Source organism: Leptinotarsa decemlineata, unplaced genomic scaffold, assembly GCF_025532065.1.
Source record: "Leptinotarsa decemlineata unplaced genomic scaffold, Ldec_3_MD MMD2_tig00026340_RagTag_RagTag, whole genome shotgun sequence".
NCBI classification, from domain to species: domain Eukaryota; kingdom Metazoa; phylum Arthropoda; class Insecta; order Coleoptera; family Chrysomelidae; genus Leptinotarsa; species Leptinotarsa decemlineata.
In genome coordinates, this window is record NW_027412694.1 from 10,710,492 (window position 1) to 10,735,723 (window position 25,232).

Here is a 25,232-nt window from a genome sequence, read left to right on the forward strand (position 1 = left end):
AATAAACCGAAACCGGTCGTAACAAATAAAAATCTCAGTAGAAATTAGACAAAAGTATTTCCTTTATCCTATATTACTTTTGCCCACGTGAAACATTTTCTCATAATTTTTACCGACGTTTCTATATCACATTTTGATCTCAAAGAAATCAATTGTTTGAGTATCAATATTATATATATTACGGTTTCTTACTATAATAATACATTGAATTTCAATAGTTCCGACTTCCATTGTCTAATATATAAAATGATTTGAAATTCCTGAAACAACTGAAAAAAGGGAATTAAAAATGAATAGCTGAAAATAACAATTATATAAAGCAAAAATAACCTAAACTGGAAGAATAGTGAAATAAAATACAATTATAAATAGAAAGATTGAACAAAAAAAAAGACAGCAGGAGCCTCGCAAGAAAGAGAAGCCGTCACAACCAGTGCTTGCACTTCCCTACATCAGAGGTTTATCGGAGAGGATAAGAAGAATTGGTTTCAAGTACAACATCAGAATTTGTTTCAGATCCGGTAACACTATCCGTAGCAGCCTCACAAAAACCAGGTCACCAAACGCGGACTGCGATTCCAAGAATTGCATTCACCGGATATCCTGTGAGTGCGGAAAATCCTATATTGGTGATACTAAGATGCCATTGAATGTTCACATTGCCGAGCACAAGAAACACACACCGCGAGGAAAAACCAGCAAATCAGGAATAGCAGACCATGTTTGGACCCATCAACACAACATCGAGTGTTCCCAAGCTGAGATCATACACAGAGAGGAACATTGGTTGTCCAACAATGTATTCAGCCAAGCTAGCGTAGAGATACGCAACAAATGGAAACCCATCATCAAGCGAAAAATGGCCAGCTCCCGCCAAACGGTCATCTCTCACTGAATCAGTGAAGCGGAAAAACTGGAAAGTGGGGATAAGTGAAAGTACTCGAACGACCCATAAATAGTCATCTCTCGGAGGAATCAGTCCAGTCATCACCTGAAGACGATTGTATATACCAACAATCGAAACGTCATGAACTAACGTGGCTTGAGATTTCTCAACTTTTTATTTTTATTTCTTTATATTTTTTATTTTGTATTTTTTGTTCAATCTTTCTATTTTTACTTGTATTTTATTTCACTACTCTTTCATTTCAGGTTATTTTTGCATAATATAATTGTTATTTACAACTATTCATTTTCAATTCTCCTTTTTTATTTGTTTCAGGAATTTCAAATCATTTTATATATTAGACAACGGAAGTCCGAACTAGTGAAATTCATCATGAAACAAACATACAATAATACATTTTTTCCCGAAGTGAAATCCCATTAGTGAATTATTAACGTTTTATTGTGAATTTAAACCTTCGAAAAAATACAATTGCCAAAAAATGTATTCAATGGTAAGTAGTTTCGAGAGGTGATTTGATACATATTTTCGTGTTCTGGTGCAAACATTTTTGTTTGAGATTTTTTGTCATATTCATGTAAACGTTGTTTCATGCTCCTACCGGTATCCTCATGTAGCACTGGACATAGTGGTTTAGCATAACACCACTGATGAGACTTTAACTGGCCGAAAAAGCGCAGTATGGTGTTGGATTTAGTTGCCTTGTAGTGAGAGACAGAAGACCAATCTCGTTTGGCGGTCGGTGACAAAGCCTGGATTTGCAACAGATCGCCTCAAGAAGCTTTGTTAAGCGTGGATTTAGACTTCTGTCGATCCCATCGATGGTGTTTTCGAATACTTTCAGTCTTGTCCTTTTTAGGACAGTTGAGCAGTTTAGCCAAGCACCACTGATGAGAACTTGGTAGGTCAAAACAATACTGCCTGGTGTTGTTTCATCACACATTGACTTGAACGGACTTTAAAAATGATCGCTGAGGCCAATGAGATCAATCTCATACAGTTCTGCCAATCTTTTGACACCTAGTTAGCGACAACTGAATAATTCATGGTTTAGCGAGAATTATCTTGATTTCTTTTAGTACTGATGTTCATCGCAATTAAATTTGTCTCATGAGGAAACAAAATGTTTCCGTCAGTGATTTTTCAGTGGATATTTCTGTTGTGGGTAAGAAAACAGGCATGTTCTTATTCTCTGTTTTGTACCTTGTTTGCTTTCGTTTTGTTCCTGAACTGATTTTGAAATCAAGGTTCACGATAGTCTTGTTGCCGGAGGGGTTAGCGGAGATTTATTTTGTACTTGATTTCAAATATATACCGTGTTTCTCATGGCAGTGAATATAATTCTTCACAACTACAAGTGACAAATTCCACTATATAATTTTTCTTCAATCAAACTGCTATCAATTGAAATATCTTCTTCTGGTGAAATATTGATAGTGATAGCCCAAACGAAGTAAATTATACAGATATATATCATTTTCAGCGGCATGCCATTCATAAATAACACGTTCACATATTTCCTCCACGTATCTATGAGTACAAAACACAAAACAAGTTTGAAAAATGCAATGAAATAAAAAGGCACGAAAACGCAATTATCTAAACAGCCATCTTTTTGACAAACATTTCTCCATTAATGTTCTTAGTAAGTAGGTCTAAGCGAATTCTCATGTTTTCAGATGCGCTGATATGTTTTTGACGTAAATGAAAACGTTTCTCTTGAAGAATATTTGCCCCAGTTAATACAGCAGTTACGTTTTTTCAAAAGTATCATGATCAAGTACTTTTGTTTATGGTTTTCTTTCACGACAAAACATTTATGTATTTATTTTTTATTGTTATTGCATTTAACATCTTGAGTTATGTTGATGAAAATTCAATTGAAAGTTAGGATGGGTATTACATTAATATATGTAAAATGCTGGTTCACAAAAAAAAAACATGTAGAATGTGAGGATGTACTATATTATTTAATTTATATCAACTGAGTTCGATGTATACTATTGAATTGATACACTATATTAATTATTTTAGATAATGAATTGTGGTGAAAATGAATTATACCTACCTATTCATTGAATATCGTTATCATTATTATCCAAAGTGTGTCCCACAAATTTTACTGAATAAATGAATACATAGTTTGGCGAAATTATCTTACTGCTATGAACATATGGTTTTAGCAAAACTATTATAACTCATCATCAATATAATAATAGGCGAAATTATGACATAATTTCAATTTTTTCGAGAATAAGCGACTTTGGGTACAAATCTTGAAATAGGTCTATTTTGTTTTTGAATTATGATTTTTTAGCGTATACTGATGAGCTAAAAATTCATTGATTAACACACAGATGGCTCTCCTAGTATTGAATCCGTATTATTTTCAGTTAACCCTAACCTTCAAAATACACGTGTACAAATTTCACAGCTGTCGGACTGTTAGTTTGTGGGATAGAACCCAGTGAAGCAACTTTTGTTAGTTTGACGATAATAAATAGAAAATACTGTTAAAGCCATCACATATTATTGTAAATAACGTTATATAAACATTATTTAGACTTCACACTAGGAAAATCAACCATTGAGAAGTGTTTTACTAAGTTTAAACATGATGAAATGAGCACCGAGGACGATGCAGGCAGTGGACAACTCAAAGCAACTGTTACCGACGAAAACATAAAAAAAGTTCACAAAATAATTTTGAATGACCCCAAAGTGAAGTTGATCGAGATAAATGACGTTCTGAAAATATCCAAGGAACCTGTTGGACATATTAACCCTAATCTTCAAAATACACGTTTACAAATTTCACAGTTATAGGACTATTAGTTTGTGGGATAGAACCTTTGGAGTGAAACAACTTTTGTTAGTTTGACGATAATAGAAAATCATTTCGTGTGTTAATGAAGTACCTATTGCTTTTTGGTGGAAAAATACTGTTAAAGTCATCATATATTATGATATATATAACGTTATATAAACATTATTCGGACTTTACACTAGGAAAATCAACCATTGAGAAGTGCTTTACTGAGTTTAAACAAGTGGAAGCAGTGAAAACCCAAAGAAGCTGTTACCGACGAAAACATAAAAAAAGTCCACAAAAAAATTTTTAATGAGTACAAAGCGAAGTTGATCGAGATAGCTGGCGCTCTGATGATATCGAAGGAATGTGTTGGACATATCGTGCATGAGTATTTGAGTATGCAAAAGCTCTGTTCAAAGAGGCTGCCGCGCGAGCTCTCAATCGACCAAAAATAACAACGAATTGATGATTCTGAGTAGAATCAACCAACTCCAAAGCGTTTAAAGACGCCACATTCGGTTGTCAAAGTTATTATATCAGTATTTTGGAATGTGCATGGTATAATATTCATCGACTATCTTGAAAACGGAAAAATCATTAACAGCGACTGTCTGTATCTGTAGAATAGGGAGGGTGAGGGTAGGCCCACAGCACTTAGACCACATGTGACCCATTGTACATCCTCCCGAGGAGTTGTCCTTCTAGGTCATCGTCCATCCTGTCCTTTCCAGGAAGGTAAACAAGTCTCTGGGAGACATCTCCTTTATATCAGCAGGTGTAGGCCAAGACTCACCGAACACACACTTTCTTATTGACGATAACTCCGGACATTCGCATAGGACATGCCTGACAGTTTTATCTTACTGTTCACACATCCTACATAGAGGTGTGTCCACTAGCTCCATGATATGGAGGTGTTTCCTAAGTTGACAGTGGCCAGTCAGAAATGTTACTGTTAAGCGTAGATTTTTCCTGGTCATCGCCAGATATTTCTTTGGTGCCAGCTTCCCAGGGTCGCCCAGGGTGATCCTGGCAAGATTGCATCCCTTGCATTCGTCACTCAATCCTCAGACTAGTCTAAGACTAGTCTGTATATATGCGTATTGCATTTGTAGCACCTGACTCAGTGTTCTGTTTAATTTGTATTTTGTAGGGTTTATTGAACTCAAACCTGAGTTCAATTGCATCACTGGTTGCCTGCAGCAGAGGTTGCGCAGTAAGCGCTTCTCGCTATAGACTCAGCCTCAATTGACCCATTCCTACTTCGAGGTTTACACCAGCTGTGCGCAATCGTAACATGGCCATTAACGCAACCTCCTTAACGTACAGGTCCAGAGGGATCAGACCAAAAGGCGACTATTACATAGCGTTATTGGAGCGTTTGAAGACGAAATCGCGGAAAAACGACCCGATTTGAATTAAGAATGTGTTATTTTATCAAAACAATGCTCCGTGTCATAAATAAATGAAAACGATGGCAAAATTGCGTGAATTGGGCTTCGTATTGCTTCCGCACTCACCGCATTCTCCAAATCTGCCTCCCAGCAACTTTTTCCTGTTCTCAGATTTTAAGAGAATGCTCGCCGGAAGAAAAATCAAGAGCCGATGGCGAAGTAATCGTCTAAAATGGGACCAATTTTGAGGCCACTATGGCCAAACGCAACTATGTATATTGAATAATAAAATAAAACTTTATCGAAACGTTTTTTTTATGTGAGCCACGCCAGAAAAGGAATTTCTGGCAAAAACATAACAATCTGTACTGATAGCAGACAAGCCCTATTAGCCTTGAACAGACAACGTGTTACCTCAGGGCTAGTACTAGAGTGCCACCTAGATTTAGCCTCTGTAGATAATAACACTATCCAGAGGTGGATTAAAGGGCACGACAGGAGTAAAGGTAATCGCTTTGCCGACTCTATAGCCAAGGAAGTGGCTGGACTAATTTTAGGACCCAGTGGCATCCTTGGCGACCCTGGGAAGTTGGCGCCGTAGAAATATCAGGAAAAATCTACGCTTAACAGTAGAATTTCTGACTGGCCACTGTCAACTTAGGAAACACCTCCACAATATGGGGACACACCTCTATGCAGGATGTGTGAATAGGAAGATGATACTGTCAGGCATGTCCTATGCGAGTGTCCGGAGTTATCGTCAATAAGAGAGTGTGTGTTCGGCGAGTCTTGGCCTACACCTGCCGATATAAAGAAGATGTCTCCCAGTGACCTTCCTGGAAAGAACAGGATGGGCGATGACCTAGGAGGACAACTCCTCCGGTGGATGTACAATGGGTCACATGTGGCGTAAGTGCTGTGGGCCTACACTCACCCTCCTACTCTATAGACACAGATACAGAATCATTGAAATAACCTATTACACGGCTCATATTTTTATTTGAAAATATAATCGATGACGTCACGCCCAGATTTCAAAAATTTCAAAAATTGTATATTCTCTAAAAAATGAATGTTTTATACCACTTTCAGTTGTAACTAACGTTACTGCAGTCTCAAAATGCGTACGGTTGACTTGCTTTTTTGTGTATAAAATTATTGAAAACTTCATCAAATCTCACGCATTCTTGGGAAATCTCATGATATTTCACACTGCATTGATTTACACATCTATTAAACTTGTAGCTGTTGAACATTTAATGTTTATATTATGGGAAATATTGTGTTGAATTTGAAATGTTTATTCATAACTGTTCATCAACTTTGCTATCAACAAGTCATATTTACATATACGTACCTAGTTTTTCTAGTGAAATCCCAAATTTGTGAATGAGGGACCTCCACTTCCAGAATACTGAGGAAACTGCAACAAAAATTAAAATTATTCAAAGAATCAATACAGCATAAAACTGCCAAAGTTCCACAAAAAATGTTTAGTAAAAACGTAATAAATATTCAGATCTCACTGATCCCTTCAACTCTTTTCAACATCAGTTATTGTATCTTACGCCTTTTGGTAATGATGGTTAGGGCAGAGTAAACAGAAGAAGGAATGAACGTTTTATTCCCTGCTGCTTATCTTCAAGGGTCCCATTTAGAGGTGGATCATTAATAAGGTGAAATGTACTCAATGATCGAACAGACCTTTAGTCATCCATAACGGATCCCTAATGGAAGCAGGAGGGCACAATTTCATTTTTATGTACGACGGAGTCCGTCCACACGCCGCAGGACTCGTGCGTCAGTACCTACAAGCCCACAATATCACCACTTTGGGGTAGCCCACTTGCAACCTGGACCTGAATCCCATCAAACATGTCTGGGATCAACTGGAGAGAAGCATCTGAAGCCATCAAAACCAACCCACCACTTTGAATGAGCTGGAAATCGCTCTTCGAGAAGAGTGAGTGTATTCGCCTTTTTTTTACTTTTCATTTCAATAATTTAAGGGTATTCATTTTGAATTTGGTAGTTCTTTCATTTTCCCGCGTATACCCTGTACATAACAAAAAATCATTCAATAATCACAGGTCTGTAATGAAAAAATTTTAGGATATTCAACTAGTGATTTCAACAGTATTTTGCGTGCAGATTACGAAAAAAATAGTGAAAAAAATCTATCACCTATAGATAAGTCACAAATTTCACTTGAACGATTCAGTACGAGATCTGGGCCTCCCAAAGGACTCAGCAAAAGTTTTAGGATCTAGATTTGAAAAAATACATATGTTAGCCTTCGGTGTTTCATTTTCATGGTACCGATTTAGAGAAAGGGAATTTGTCCCTTTTTTACACAAGAGGATGACCTAGTTTTCTGCAACAATGTATCCGGCGTCATGGAAATGTTCAACATAACTTATGAACCAGAGAAATGGAGACTTTTCATCGATTCATCAAAAAGAAGTTTGAAAGCTGTACTTTTTCACAATGGGAACCAATATGCTTCTGTCCCTGTTGGACACTCAGTACATTTGAAAGAATGCTACGAAAATCTAGAATTTGTTCTTAATAAGCTCAGTTACTCTGATCATAAGTGGACCATTTGTGGAGACTTGAAAATTATTTCAATGTTACTAGGTCAACAAAGTGGTTCCACTAAGTTTCCATGTTTCCTATGTTTTATCCGATGCTAAACTAAAAGAAGGAGTCTTCGTTGGGCCTGACATGAGAAAACTTTTTAAAGATGAAAGCTTTGTCACTAAAATGGAAATGAAAGAAAAAAATGCCTGAAATTCATTTAAACTTGTTATAACAGGATTTCTTGGAAACAAAAAAGACCCAAACTACAAAACTTTGCTTGCTGAATTGATACAAAACTACAAAATGTGGGCTGCAACATGAGGGTCACAGTCCATTTCCTTCACTCACATCTGGACTACTTTCCCGAAAATTTAGGGGCTGTAAGTGAGGAACAAGGAGAACGGTTCCATCAAGACATAAAAGAAATGGAACGCAGATACCAAGATCGGTGGAATGTTAACATGATGGCAGACTACTGTTGGGTGTTGAAAAGGGAAAATTCACAAGAACCCAGCCGAAAAAGTACCAAAAGAAGCTTTGACAGAAAAAGAAAACGTTTTTACAAAGACTTATAATCACTTTGCAAACACTTGTGTATCACTATTATGCTGAGCTCAGCTATGAAGCATTGTTTATTTTTGCTTTTACTTCATGTTAAAATAATAAAAATAAATCCACAATTCCTCGTTTTTTTGTACTTTTTCAATTATTTCATCCTTATTTTGTAGGAAAACCTTACGTGATAGATAAAAACAAATGTTATTTTTGAAATCAGCGCAGAAAACTACATAAAGCTCAGTTAACGAAATCAAAACATTTTTTTTTTAAGTTTTTTTTGCAGACCTGTGAGCTGTGTAGTTTGCCATGAATTTGGGAGCCATTTGCATTGCCTTTCAAAATAATATAACATAAGTTTTTCACTGTTGAATAATTACAAGCCCATAAAGAAGTCATACAGTTTATGACTGGTAGTGACGAATAGATTTATTCTACAGTGGGTGACAATCTAATGAGTGTGCCAGACACGGATCATCAAATCTGAATGAAGGTCCTAAGACAACTGAGGGAGAACGAGAATATTTAGTACTGGACTAGATCTGAAATCAAACACCTGAAGAACTGGTTCAATACCGCAGGGACTGGTTCAGAATAATCACAGGGCTATCCACTGGCAACTTCATTGAGAGATGACACTCGAGCAAATTAGAACTCCATAACACTTGTCTTTGGAGTATGTAATGCAACAAAGGTATCGAGACAGATCGTCATCTTTCATGCCAATGTGGGGCACAGGTTCATAGTATTATCCGGTCAACTTAGTCATCCGAGGGTACAAAAAAATCATTATGCACCCAGCTCAAAATTGGTAGAATTGTTAAAAACACTATTCTCTATGAAATCAAAGAAATCTTCATCAATCCGATACCTGGAAAAAATTTACTCGGGGATAAAGGTCACAAAACGGGTTGTTCGCAATTTTCAGCAAAACGGTAAGTTTTATCATAAAATTAGTTCAGAGAAAAATTTTAGGTCTTATGATTATCAATGAAAATGTCAAAATAATTTTTTTTCTAGCCCTGCGTGGCTAGGGAGTATCTTAGAATACCCAACAGAAGCAATAGTATTAGTCTTGAGCACCATTCCGGAGTTTTTCAACTTGGTAAAACTCAACATCACGTGGATATATAGTTTTCTAAAAGTTCACCTACTTTTGCAAAGTGTCAAAATCATGTACCATTTTTACACGTAATAACTGGCTATGATACGATATCTGCAATTTTCAGAAGAAGTAAAACAACAGTTTTAAAAATTTTGAAAAACAAAATTCAGTTCAATGTGCTGAAGATTTTTATAAGAGTAATTCAACTTCACAAGAAGTTATCACCAACGGAATTCGCTTTCTTCTCTCTATGCAAGAGTATGGAGCTCCTGAAAAAACTACGCGCTTATATAAATTTCGATATGCATGTTTCGTTAAAAATACTCGAAATACTCAGCTGGACTCAAAAGACTGCGGTTGGAAGTTGGTCGAAAATACATCAGAACCAGTTTAGACTGTACTCCCCACTGCGCCGGAAAAACTGCCGAACACTAGTTTTTGCAACTGTAAAAAGAGATGTAGTACTAAATGTGGTTGCAAAAAAGTTGGACTGTTTTGTTCTCTGGCATGTACAAAATGTCAGGATCAGTCGGGATCCAATTCCGAATTAGCAACAGTTGAGGATTCGTTTGATAGCAACGAGGAGACTTGCGATATATCACTATTGAAGCAGTTTACTAGCACCCCAGGATGAAGAAGAACAACATGAAGAAGAACAAGAAGAAGGAAAAGCAGAAGTATTAGAGAATTAGGAATTAGACGACCAAATCTCCCTATTTTTTTAATTTACATCGCTTTTATCGTTCTCAACTCTTGTAAATATCTTTTATCATTCAATAGTTTCAAATCAAACAGAATCACAACAGATCCGTGGAATAGGCCCACCGGGAAACTACGTTAATAAAAACGCGCTGAGTACACTACTCCGTTAATCAGCTGTCGCACCCATTCAAACGAAAACTCTCAGAAGTTGAGTAACTTGTGCGAGCTAAGGACTAACGAGGTCTTACCTTTTAACGTGTGATTCCTAACACGGTTGCAGAATCATCCCAGCTTCAACCAGCTAAATTCTCTCGAGAAAAATATCTGGTCGGGGCGGGAATCGAACCCACGGTCTTATGCTCGTGAGTCGGGCGCACTACCACCGCGGCCAATTCCACAATTTGAATCATTATATCTCAAAAATGGTCGCTCTTAAAAAAAAAGAGATCTAAGAGCATCCAATGCATCCCGAAAAAGTCACTGTGTGGTATGGATTTTCGGCTGGCGGCGTCACCTATCCATATTTCTTTGAGAACAGGCCAGGCCACTATCAACAGCAAGCCCTGTAGGTCGAAGATTACCAACGTCTTCTGGCCTAAACTGGATGATCTGGACACCAACAACATGTGGTTTCAACAGGATGTCGCTCATGCCACAGTTTATGACACATTGGATATTCTGCACGAGCGATTTGAGGGCATGATTGATTATCTCACGTGGAGGTGATGTGACCGTGCGATTTGACCTCGTAGACTTTTTCTTGAGGAGTTTCTTTTAGACGCCGGTGTATGCGAACAAATCACAAAACACAGCGGTCCTCGAAGCTAACATCGGTCAAATTCATCCTGTTCATGCGCCAAGAATCATGGAAAATTGGACATTTCGCATGCGCTCTATCCAGAGAAGCCGAGGCGAACATTTGAACGATGTTATATTCCACACATTGGCATCAATAGTTCTTTCAAACGAATGAAAAATTTCGATATATCACACACACTTTGTTTTATTTAAATTTAAAGATAGGAAGCGCTTAATGAAAGGACCTATAATAAGTTTACTCTCACTTTATATCTGTATACCGGCATGGGATATTGAATGCATTTTATGATACATGGGCATGAAGTATAGTCGAATTAAAACGATATTGTGCACACTCAAAGTTGGCGGCACTATCAAAGGCAAAAAAAGCAATACATACAAATGAACCGGCAGCGAACTAGTCCTCGTGGACTGTAGACTTGGCGGTTCATATTGGATAATTTTTACCAACCGAGTTTTATGATTGGCTGAAGAGTCATGAAATTAAATTTGAAGTCATGTTACGGTGGAATCATGGAATGTGGGGATGGTTATCGCCGTCGTGTTCAGTTCAGGAACTGATCGCATATGACTGTTTTCTAGTGTAGCGATTCCAATAGCGATGATGAACAATGCGAAAATAGAGATACCAGTGAATAAGATTCGGATGTATTTGAATATTGAAACATAGAGAGTATGTTTCAACGTATATAATAATCTACATCTCAAGTTTGGTTTCGAGGGAAACAAACTATTACAAGCAAAATCAGATTTGACCAACATTCCTTTCTCAACTGTACGTCAAAAACAAACCTTATGAAGATACGACGCGATGTGATACAGGATCACCAAAACCTTTAGATATTCATCTAATAAAATCATTGAAAAAAACAATATACGACTGTTACGAAAGCAATGAGATTCCTACAACTGAAATCATAAGGAAGAAATTGAATACTTCCGGCCATAACGTGAGCTGCGGTGACAAAACTCTTCAAAATCGGATAAAGAAACTGGGATATGGATTTAAAATCCACGTCAGTTTTGGAAAGCAAAAGAATAGTGAAATTGCGTAACAAATACTTAGAACAAATAACTAAATATAGACAAGAACAACGGCAAATTTTCTATTTGGACGAAACTTGGTATGACACTCTCGACACAGTTACGAAAGGATGGACTGATGGTTATAAAATGTGTACGCCTAACATAACCGCAAACAGAGAATTGTGACTAATCATTGTGCATTGCGGAGGAAGTAAAGATGTGTTCCGAATTCTTCGAAATTATATGAAAAAAAACTTGAGGACCGCAATTTTGACTATCATAAGAACATGGAAGCTAATATTTTCGAGGAATGGTTTGAAAACACATTGATCCCAAATTTGGATGCGAATAGTGTAATAGTTCTTGACAACGCCACCTATCATTCGCGACAGCTCATCAAAGTACCGAATAAAAATTCTAGGAAAGATGAAATAAAAATTTTTTTTTTCACTACCAATCTGCTATTATTCACTCCATTCCCCTTACGAGAATTGATATTTCTCACCCTTGGTAAATATTCATAATAAAAAAACACCTAGGTAAATAATGAGAACAATTCTATAATTTTAAAGATATTCACAGAAACTTTTGTTAACCTAATTATCAACTAGAAGTAGGAAATTGAACATTGGAAATACGTTTCAAAATTATTTGAAATTATAATTAATTGTACAATTGTGACAAATCAGGCGGGGTACACATCATCTCTAAATCATCGTCACTTGAATTTTCACCCATTTTTCAATTAATTATATTGACGTTTTACTTATATAGATCTTTTAACTTTTTCAAAATGACATATAAATTTGAATTAAAACCGAATTTGGCAAACTGACAGCAATAATAATCATTGTACAGTGTTTAGTTGTCATGGAAACGCCGGCAAACGTTTTCATGGCTTAAGTAGATGTTGCGCGTTTATCGTCGACATCGTGTATTCAACATGGAAACTGTACTGTTTCAATTTGACATGCAACAATTCATAGCTGCCTTGGGTTATCATATAACCAAGGAATTTTTTTTCTCACTATAATGCAAAATTACGAAATTCTGAGTTCTGAACATACAGAAGCGATGAGAGGAGTGGAACATTGAAATACAGGGTGATTTAAAAGTACTTTGACAAACTTCAGGAGGTGATTCCTCACAATATTCTAATATGAATTGTCCAAATAAATAAATGTTCGGAAACGCTTCGTTTCCAAGATATAGGATGTTGAAGTTTTATTTTTATTTTCGTTTTCGATATTTTAACTGAAAAATGTGCTAGAAGTACGCCCAAAAAAGTTATGAATCTTTAAAAAGAAAAAGACGTGCAGGTGGCGCCCCCTACGAGTAAGAGCAATAAGAACATCGGGTTCGAATTCGACACCTCAAAAACCTCCTATTACCAAGTTTCGTTTAATTGAGTTCAGTATTTCAAAAGTTATTTGAAAAACACGAAAATAAAAATAAAACTTCAACATCCTGTATCTTGGAAACAAAGCGTTTCCGGACATTTATTTATTTGGACAATTCATATTAGAATATTGTGAAGAATCACCTCCTGAAGTTTGTCAAAGTACTTTTGAATCACCCTGTATATCAAAAATGCAATGAGATATTTCCTAGATTCATATCAAAATTTGACACATGCCAAATTTTTACATGAATAAAGCCAGTCTGATTAGAAACACGCTCCACTCCACTTGAAAAATTCTATATATACTTCGGCTGAGAAAGCTATTATTTACCTCGCATATTATATTCCTCGGCGCTACGCGCCTCAGGATATAAAAATGCTCGGTAAATAATAGCTCACTTCTCACCCTAGGTATATAATATACTATTTTCAAACCTTTCCAAAACATTACAATTTCATTAAAAAATACAGTGATAGTAAAAAACATTTTTTCTAAATTGAAAGATAAAACTCCAACTCTACACAACTAACTCAGGCATAGTTCATGGAATTCCTTGTGCAGAATGTAACCAAATATACATAGGCCAAACTGGCAGACTCCTCAAAAATAGAATCACAGCCCACAAAAGTGATATAAAAAACAACAAAAATAGTTGCACTTTGGCCCAACATTCCATCAACCATGACCACAAAATTGCATATGACAATGTCAAAATATTAGACCAATCCAACAACGTACACAAAAGAATGTTCCTAGAAATGACAAACATTTTCAAAAATCCTCTCAGTATGAATTCTAGAAGAGACATAAAAGGACTTAGTATAATCTATACTTACCTACTTCACTTAGACAATCAAAACATATGCACCAACCATCCTGCTACCAACCCAATATAATAAAAGTCAATCTACACATCATAATGATTGGAACTATCAGTCAATAAACCTCTTTCAAACTCTTTTAACTTTATCAAAAAATAAAATGACATTCAACCATTCATCTATCAATTTCAATATGTGCTGTAAATGACAAGACAACTGTTCACTCTTCCAAGATGTTAACCAAAACAAAATTCTATTCAATTTATTTTTGAAAATTCATCACAAATTTCAATTGCACTTTATTCCTGTTAGATGATAAACTTAGTCACTTTTGCATTCCATACCACAGACATGGATCTTTTCTCCTTTTCCAATATTTTAGAAAATATTTTTTGACAAGACAATTGACAGTTGGCTTGGACATGTCCCTTTCACAAGATGTATAAAAAATTTTAAAAATTTTATTTTACAACAATCTAATGTTATTAGTGCCATCCACATTTTATTATAATGTTCTCAGTTTTAACCAGTTATCCACTATCATGAGTGTTCATAAATCATAACATTTTCAAAGTGTTTTAAGAAAATAATTCTTCTCATGCTTGCTTCATATACATAACCTCAACTTTCGTAAGTAATGTACAACAAATGTTGACAATTGTTAATTTTCATCTTATCATCTAGAGTTCCTGAAGAAGAGTCAATAAAGTCTCGAAAGCTTGAACAGAAAAAAGAGTTCTCATTTTTTTCTCTGTCTCCGACTGCACACCCGTTTCAATCCCCGTGCTATTTCTTAACTTAGCCAGTCGTGCTAACCATCAACCTCTATATATATATATATATATATATATATATATATATATATATATATATATATATACAGGGTGTCCCTGGACTTCCTCTTTTCCTCTCGGGAATGTATAGATGGGGTCAAAATATCACCAGTACTTCATATAACTTTTTTTCCTAAAAGTCTTCGTAACCAAGTTACGGGCCCTCGAAGTTACAAAATGAAAAATGTTTTTCTTTGATAACTTTTCAAGTGAATATTCAAAATCATCCAAATTTTGGTAATTGACTAAACAAATGAATTCCGTCGATGAGCTTTCATGCAGGAGTCAGTTGTTTTGCTACAAAGTCAGGAACAGACTACCCCCGATGGTCCACACCCCAAAACTTTGAAATGACAGATATTTTTCAATATTTTTCAACAAAATAAGGTTACTTGGACAGTTTTATGAATAAAAGTACTCGTGTGGAAAGTCGATCGGAGCAACGAGTCTTGATAAAAATGTAGTTCTACTCGACGACATCAAACCCGCTCGTCCACCATTATTTGAAATGAATAATTATCAAAGCAGAAATATTAATGATAACGTTAATTCAACAACATTTATAACAGGAATAATACAAAGAATGCTAAAATGAAGTCGTAAACAAAAAGTACAGTACCTATATGGAAGTTTAAGTCACAATTGTGATAGCAGATATTTTTTCAAAAGAAATATCAAGTTCTGTAGATTCGTGGTGTTTTTAAACTAACAAGCTACTCTACTATGAAATATCGAATTCATTCCATATTTTGTATGTACATAATACGTGTGGAATAATCACGTTTCTTGTTGATCAGTTATCTGAATCTCATGAAACTCAACATTCGAATGTTTCAAATTCTTCTTCACAGCTAAACTGTTGAGGAGTTTCACTGATAATTATAATTTTATGGGAGAAATCTAAATTTAGCTGAAAAAACGCACATCGGAAAAAATATTTACTATACTAATAAAAAGCAAATGAATGAACTACAAAAACGGCTGCACATGATCAGGTGAAAAATATCCAGGGAATAATTATGTTCCATTTCTTTCACAGATGTTGACAAAAAACCTTTTAGAAAGTTTTGATAAAAAATGAGAAACTGGAATGCGATTTTGTTTTGTTGAGTGGTGCGTTGTCATATGACTATCATTGTATTGTCAATATTCTATAGGATATTTTGAATTTTTTTGATATGGCCGAACAGTTTACATTCAATGAATATGCAGATATGCATGTATTTTATGGACGAGCATTTTGTAATGCTGCAGAAGCTCGTCGTCTGTATTCCGAGCATTTTCCCAATCGAACGGTACCGTCAAGTTAAACATTCGAGCGTGTCGATCGCAGCTTGAGGGAGACAGGTATGTAATAATTGATAATTAATTTGAGCACGTTGTTTTATTTCGATATTATTGTAGGTACAGTTTTGCCAAAACGAGGTGGTGAGGGCGCTCATAGGACTGTACGTACCGTTGTATTGGAGGAAAATATTTTGGAAGCCGTCGCTGATGATCCTTCAATGAGCATCAGAAATCTATCAGAACAGTTCCATACATCCAAGTCCACTATTCATAGAATAATTAGGGAACAACTGCTCCACCCATTTCACATCCAGAAGGTACATTCCATGACACCTCAAGATTTTCCAGCACGACTGGAATATGCCAATTGGTTCATGGATAGGCAAAGAGAGGATATGACTTTTATTAATCGAGTTTTATTCACTGATGAAGCAGGTTTCAGTAGAGATGGAGTTATCAACTCTCATAATCTCCATATATGGGCCGAAGAACATCCCCATGGGATATTGCAAACCAAACACCAACGGAAATTCAACGTGAATGTTTGGGCTGGTATCATAGGAAACCATCTTATAGGACCATTCGTTCTACAGGACCGATTGAATGGAGAACGTTATTTGGAGTTCATTCAGAACGATTTGAATGGACTTTTGGAACATGTTCCATTGCAAACCCGAAGAGATATGTGGTTTATGCATGATGGCGCTCCTCATTTTAGTTTGATTGTGCGTGACCATCTGAACCATATTTTCCACAATAGATGGATTGGTAGAGGTCGGCCATATTCATGGCCATCGCGGTCTCCGGATTTAAATCCATTGGATTTCTTTCTGTGGGGCATCTAAAAAGCCTTGTTTACGCTACACCTATTCACACAAGAGATGCATTGTTGAATAGAATAACATTACATTGTGAAGCCATACGAAACGACCCTGGAATGCTATTTCAAGTACAGAGAGGGTGTCTTCGCAGACTAAGAAAATGTATAGAGAGAGAAGGTGGTCATATCGAGCAGTTTCTGTAGCGGATTTTTCATTTCTGTTTGCTCTTGAGGCTCTTGAGTTTCGTTAGTTAAACGTGTTTGCATTATAAAAATTCGTTATGAACATTTCACCTATCATTTTCATTTTCCTTAAAAACTAATATTTTCGATACAGTTGTTCGTCTGCCTTGAGTGCTGTTACTGATGATATAGTAAAGACGCTAGACGACAACATAATGTGCGTTCTTATTAAGATAGAATATTCCCGTGTCATTGATACGATTATCAATATACATTGATGCTATTGATGCTATTATCAATTATACATTACCTTGGATTCAGCAGGAAGTCAGTAGAACCCCCAGATCGTATTTAACAGATCGTCAACAACATGTGAGGATTGGTGACTAAATTTCAGATAATATAACCATTCAACGAGATATACCACAAGGTAGCATTCTTGGTCCTCTTTTATATAGATTGTATACTTCAAATTTTCATAATTTTTCCCATTGTTATTATTATTTATATGCCGATGATACCCAAGTATATTTTTCTCTCAATTTGAAGGAAATTGACAAAACTAATGTTATAATTAATGCAGACTTATTGCGACCCGTAACATTATAGAAAAACCATTTTCTAAAATCAATTTTTCAAAAACTTGCGCCATTTCATGCGCCATTATGATATCAATATTGATGTTATCAATTTCAGCGATCATGTAAAAAATCTTGGTTTACATCTGGACTCGAAATTGCGATTCGACAAACATGTCACTCCTAAACTGAAAACGGCATACGTAGCTCTGAAATTGTTATATCCTCATCGAAATGAACCGAATTCAAAAACAAAAAAAATGTTATTCGATTCGATGGTTCTATCACATGTCAATCATTGTGACATATAGACAGAGAGGCAGAGCCAAAAAAAGTCTCTGAATGTATTAGGCCTGGATGATTATAATCACAAGTTACAATAAAATGCTGCGGTCAATCAAGCGGATATTAGAACAGGTGTTTCAAGTGCGCGGTCAAACATGTCGTGACCACCGACATAATAAAGTCAATTTCTTTAGGCTGAAACTTCATGAACTTTTTTTTATATGTAAATCAAAATTATGATATATTTATAATATACCTAGCGAGGTTTATAAAGGTGCAATTCGTTTATTAGGCATGGCATTTTTTTAAAGAATTTATTTGCCATTCGTACCGCTTGAAAAAAATCAAATCAATCGACGAGGCAAGATTAGTTTTGTTTTCGAAGGCGTACACATGTTTTAGTACTGCAAACAATTCTTTAAAATTAAAATGAAGAATGTAGATGGGTATGCTACCATGCCAATCAGAATTGATGCAGCAGTTCGCAAGAGCGAGCTTCATTGCAAATATTTGGCGTAATGCTCACCGTCAAATTCCAACAGAGCTATCTCCAACTGACTACGGCTGGAAATTAGTTGATAAGTAATATGCGTCTGATTGGTTCAAAGGCAATCAATTACCAGAACTTGTATAAGATGTTATTATTCAACCTTTAGAAGAAAATATAAGCATACAAATAATTTTTGTAGCTGAATTAAACAACCACAAAAATATTTTTTATGAATTAATTTATTTTTTAGAGTCTCAATCTGAAACATCTGAGCCTGTTTCAAAGACAGTTGTACAGCTGGGATTATTTTTTCAGCAATAGCCATTTCAAAAGAAATAGATTGACCGATGCAACCCTCAGCTAATGTTATAGACTTCCATCCTATGTGCTTCTTAATTTCCATCATTCTGATTCTGCTAGCAGAATATGCGATGTGGGACTGCTAAGCCATTTTTTTTGGTAACAATTCATTTGAAGCTCTTTTTGCTCTTGAATATCATGAAGAACACAGAATTCCTTACTATTGTTCTTCATAATGCAAGACAATAAACACCAGCAAAAACTTCAAATGTGACTTTGAATAAAACGCCTGAGCTGTAAACAATAATGTTTGTTGGTAACCAGGTGATTAGGCATCACCTGACACGGCCACTCCAGAGCAAATGCGATAACATGGAAGTAATTAACTAACAAGATATGTCAAAATGTGTTTTCATAGTAATATTTAATTTATCTATTTTATTATGAAAACAGGGCAGTTGTACAAAAAACTTTGTATGATATTTGTGTTGAAAGTAAGTTTTATTTTGTTCATGAAATTGCTCGACTCACTACGCTCGTTTCGCAAACTTTTTCACTCACAAAATAAAACCTTACCTACAACACTCATACCATACTAGCTATTGTAAACGAAGAAATCGCAGTTACAAAAAATTGGGTCAATGTTTCTTAAATTACCAGTTCATACTTCAAATATCATTTGGACCAACGAACTAAAAGTCAAATTGATGCACAAAAATATTGAAATCTATGCCGCTCACTTTTTATGTTTCATTGATGATCGGCATTAGTGTTTTCCGTGCATTTATGATATGACATGTGCACGGAAGATAATAACATAGTAGATCTTTATAATTTTATTGCTGCAAATTATAAATTATATGCCTATTGAATGGTAATAAATCATGGCGCGGTGTTATTTTGATGGTAGCATTATGGAAATTTAATCATACAGTATTCATTGTTATTGAAATGTAATTCTTGAGAAAAAATTTGAATAACCAATCGCTCTATTTCTCTCTTTTTTTCTCTCATTCGTTGGGGATATATTTAAAAAATAAAGACTTTCCAACCAACCAGCTCTTTTAACAGCGGTAACCTGAAATAGTTAATTATATACCTAGGGTGAGAAGTGAGCTATTATTTACCGAGCATTTGTGCGAGGTAACTTATAGCTTTCTCAGCCGAGGTATATATAGAATTGTTTTCACTACTAACATTGATATATTAACAATTTTAATTTTGGCATTAGTAATTTTCTAACAATTTGTTGAAAATATCGGAATATCAAGTATAGTGGAGCGTGTTTCTAATCAGACTGGCTTTATTTGTGTAAAAATTTGGCATGTGTCAAATTTTGATGTGAATCTAGGAAATATCTCATTGCATTTTTGATATATTTCAATGTTCCACTTCTCTTATCGCTTCTGTATGTTCAGAACTTAGAATTTCTCAATTATGCATTATAGTGAGAACAAATTTCCTTGGTTATATGATAACCCAAGGCAGCTATGAATTGTTGTATGTCAAATCGAAACGGTACAGTTTCCATGTTGAATACGCGATGTCGATGATAAGCGCGCAACATCTACTTAGGCCATGAAAACGTTTGCCGGCGTTTCCATGACATCCAAACACTGTACAATGATTATTATTGCTGTCAGTTTGCCAAATGCGATTTTAATTCAAATTTCAATGTCATTTTGAAGAAGTTAAAAGATCTATATAATTAAAACGTCAATATAATTAATAAAGAAATGGGTGAAAATTCAAGTGACGATGATTTAGAGATGATGTGTACCCCTCCTGATGTTAAAATTATAGAAGTGTTCTCATTATTTATCTAGGTGTTTTTTTATTATCATTATTTACCAAGGGTGAGAAATAATAATTCTCGTTAGGGGAATGGAGTAAATAATAGCAATTTCTCAGGTTAGCAGTGAAAAAAATACACTATTGTTCATTACTTTTGAAGCAAGACACTTGTGTCAATTGTCAAGTGTATTATTGGGATTAATCAATAGTTGAATTATTTTCTGAGTGAAACTGAAAGTCTTACACTGTGATCATAAATTTTCCAATTCATTAATCTCATAGTGTGGAGTTGTACAGAAGTTCGACGATTGTTTTCGAGTGCAACTACTTTCCAGTTTTGATAAGCCATCATCATAAACTGACAATGAGCTTTTATGAGAATTTAGTAAGTACATTTTTGTGTTCTCTAAGGATGGATTCATATATTGGTGTGAAAAGGAAACTTAATTCTTCACTATAAGTGCGTGTTTCCAACAGTTATTAGTAAAAAAAGGGGTTTGTGAAGTGAATTGATTTTGGCGAACAGAAACAAGTCCTCTTTTGATATTTTCAAAGTTTAACAAGTTTTTACTCAGTTTACCTGAAGTCTACAAATCTAATGTATCCAAATCCCACTTCAAATATTTATTGTCACACTACTTTTGAAAAAAGTATGAGATTCCTGTTTTGGCAGATTTTTATTATAACGTTTATCTCGATATCTTTTGTGAAAAGTAATTAGTGTCGAAAAAAAAATCGATATCGTTTTGAATATGGTATCACTTGACATCTAATCTCATTCAAAATTCGAAAATTGGATTGAATCCTACCAAGAGGGTTGAAGTGAAATCGTTAAAAATATGGAGATTTTGACATCATAATAAAAATCAACGATTCCGTCCAATTTTCTTGCTAGGCGTCAACTATAAATTATTCACCAATCTGAGAAATTTGAAGTTTTGTTTTGGATAATACAACTCAGTTGCTATTGTCATTTTTATTTCTAGTACTATGTTGCTGTGTCGCTGCTGTTCCAAAAACCTAAATTATTGGATCACAAAGATCCCAAATAAAAGGACTAATGAAGCTTAGAATAGAAAGGTTACGAGGTCCTACAATATTGAACCACGCAGATCCCATAAAAAATTGATAGGAAAGCCTGAGGTGAATGGGTTATAAATACGTAAAATATTGGACCACACAGATCCCAAATGATATGGTCACTAAAGCTTGAGGTGAATGGGTCACAAATACTTGATATATTGTATACACAAATCCCAAATGAGATGGCTACACAAATATGGGATAAAAAGGTCACGAACACTTGAAATACTGGATCGCACTAATTCCAAATAAAATGGCTACAAAAGCATGGGTAATAAAGATGAAAAATATTCGATCACATACAAATAAGTTGGACACAAAATTCCAAGATAAATGAGCCACAAATACCTAGAATATTCGACCACACAGACCTCAATTGGGATGACCACAAACTCCTATGGTAAATGAGTCACGAAAACCAAAAATATTGGACCACACAGACTGCAAGTGAGATGGCTACGTATTCTAGGGTAGACGGGTTACGAAAGCCTTACATACTAGACCACGCAGATCCCAAATAAGATGACTAAAAAACCCTGTGATGCACATTTAATATGGACTTGAAATATTGGACCACACATATCCAAAATAAGATTACTGAAAAATACTGACATGAACCGGTTACGTAGACTTATATTATTGGATCACACAGATCCCAAGTGAGATGACTGGAACCACACGTCAAAAGGTAAGACCTCGTTAGTCCTTAGCTCGCACAAGTTTCGACTTTTGGTCGAAAACGACAGCTGGTTAACGGAAAAACATATTTCAAACAGATTTTTAAATCCTGGGCAATGCGTGTATTTCATAGTTTAGCGATTTATTTACGGAACGGAACTTTATTCTGATTCACTGCTATCATAGGCGGGGACAATTTCGTAACTCATCCTGTATCAACTTCCTCCATCAAAATGTTTTTCTATTCAGTAATAGTCGGCTGAAAGAGATTTCAAATGTTTCAACATTTCTTCAAAAATATCACTGAGATAATACCTACAGTTTAAAGTAGACTCATTAAAACTTTTGAAGCAACCATTTCACTTCATTCATTCCAAAATGAATTTCGTTTTCAAATTAAAAGAGTATGAAATGAAAGAGTATTTTATGAATTTTACTCAATGAATTTTTTGCCCCCCCCCAAACGATAAATCTTCCGACCCCTCTTCCACTATTCTTCACGCTGTTTTCTCTTCAATAGTTGTTTTTCTTGTGGTTGCCTTCTTGGCATCGTGACTCGATGAAGGATTTACCCATTCAAATGGTTATGCAATAAGTGAAGTTTTGGGGTCTTTGTTGCTGTTTGATAAAACAATTACTATAAGAAAACCATGATGATATTACCACAGTAATAGATGAACACTTCGAATTAGTTATATAGTTGGATAAACGAAAGAATACACAAGCGTCATCAATTATGTGTGCATCCGATCTGAGTCGACAAGCCAATGATATCGAAACGTTGTATCACTGCTCTCAACAACCTTATTTTCTAATGAAAAAATGTTAAATTCACTAATAATGGTTTGATGTCACGATTTTGGACCACTTTCATGAAATCCTTCAGAAGTTTATTGATTATTATTCTTTGAAATATTTTTTATTCAGTTTTTCAACTCCGATATCTAGCAATTCAAATATTCCAATATACGGAATATAAAAAAAGCGATTTATTTCCAATAGGAGTACTCAGTTATAGGAAATGCTATTATTACAGAGTATATATGGAATAAATATTAAAAATACTGGAATATAGAAATGTATAAAAGTAAATGCTAAAACAAAGTATATAAATATATAAAATATTCGTATAAGTAGAATTTCAAAAGAGGACTGAAAAATTAAGTATATAATACAAAAAGTTACAAATCATGCAATTTAACAGTACTGACACAAAAGTTATTTATAGTATTATTAAAAGTGATTGTGGGTACAAGATACCAAAGCGTTTAGAGAGTCGAAATGAATATCACAGTGTTCACAGATTTCACTGAAGCTACTGCACATAAAATTCAATGGTGATCGTAGCATATTTGTGCGTGATGCTTCGCAATAGAATTTTAGATTGTGTCGACCTTCACTTCTTGGTACTAAGAAATTGATCTCGGGTAAAAAAACCGTACTGTCAATATTGTTGTTTAGTAATTCATGCAGGAATTTTATACCAAGGATAACTCTCCTATTTTCCAAAGAAGTCATATCAAATCGTGTCAACAATATGTTACGACGATGCCGGGGTATTGCCCATCAACTTTTAGACATAAGTATTTTAGGAACTTCCTTTGCACGCTTTCAACTGATGTTTTTTGGTAGTCGTAAACTGGATTCCATAACACAGAGCCATACTCTAACTTAGATCTGGCATACGCAAAATATAGGAATTTTAAGGTGGCACTACTTTTGAAGTTTTTGCCATTTCTGTAAATGAATCCAAGCATCCTATTTGCATCAGCAGTCATATTCCTTATATGTGTTGTAAATGTTAATTCACTGTCATATGCTATACTAAGATCTTTCATCTCATGTACGCGGTTGATTGTAGTTTTGTTGATTGAATAATCGTACATTAAATTTCGCTTTTTTGTTGTGAATGATATTATTTTACATTTGGATACGTTCAGTTTTAGACGATTATTATTACACCAAAGTTTGATTACATCTAATTCATGTTGTACACTTTGGCAGTCAGTAATGTCGTCGATTTCATAATATAGTTTCAGGGCATCTGCAAATAGTAGGCTAGGAATATTCAAAGAGGTTGCCAAGTCTTAATAAAAATAAAAAATAAAAGAAGTCCAAGATTAGAACCTTGTGGTACCCCAGATGTAACTACGTACTGGGCCGATTTGACAGATTCATATTCGACGAATTGTGTTCTGTTAAATAGATATGATTCAATTAGAGTAAGCAGTTGGTAAGAGAGTCCCAATTTTGTCAATTTGCTGAGAAGAGCAGAGCCAACCCCAATTTGCGGTTTAAATTCAGAACTACGATATAATATTCACATAACTCTGGAATATGAAATGCCGAGGGTTCATTAGATGTAAACAATATTTGTGTATTAGGTTGTTTCGAAAGGTTTCTCGGTTTTTATGAGTCTACTTTCAATTGTAATATCTCAGTTGATACTTATTCATTTTAATCGAAATAATAGTCATTCGAATCAGTGCACTTTTGCCAACGTAACAAAAGTCGATTAATCACTTCAGTATCAAAATTTGTTGCTTGGGATTCGATGGAGTCACTCTACCGGTGTGAACACGTGCGGACGGACGTTGCTGTGCAGGATCGGATCGCTTGTGTTGACCAATGCCGGCTGCTACTGACGAAAATTTAGGTATTTTTCGTCGATTTCCTCACCATAGGGCTCTGCTGTGATGGTTTGGCCCAGCTGCAGGAAGTTATAGTGAATCACACCAGCCGCTGACCACCATACAATAACCGTGGTCTTTTTTGTG

General features: G+C 35.2%; 1 protein-coding gene across 1 annotated transcript in view; it reads right to left on the reverse strand.

Moving 5' to 3' along the window:
- The window catches only part of LOC111502736 (uncharacterized), a 199,537-nt gene that overhangs the window by 88,140 nt on the left and 86,165 nt on the right, over positions 1 to 25,232 (reverse strand). The window contains exon 2 of the mRNA XM_023156893.2: positions 6,471 to 6,536. The gene's annotated coding sequence lies outside the window, so the exon portion shown is untranslated. The remainder of the gene's footprint in view (positions 1 to 6,470; positions 6,537 to 25,232) is intronic.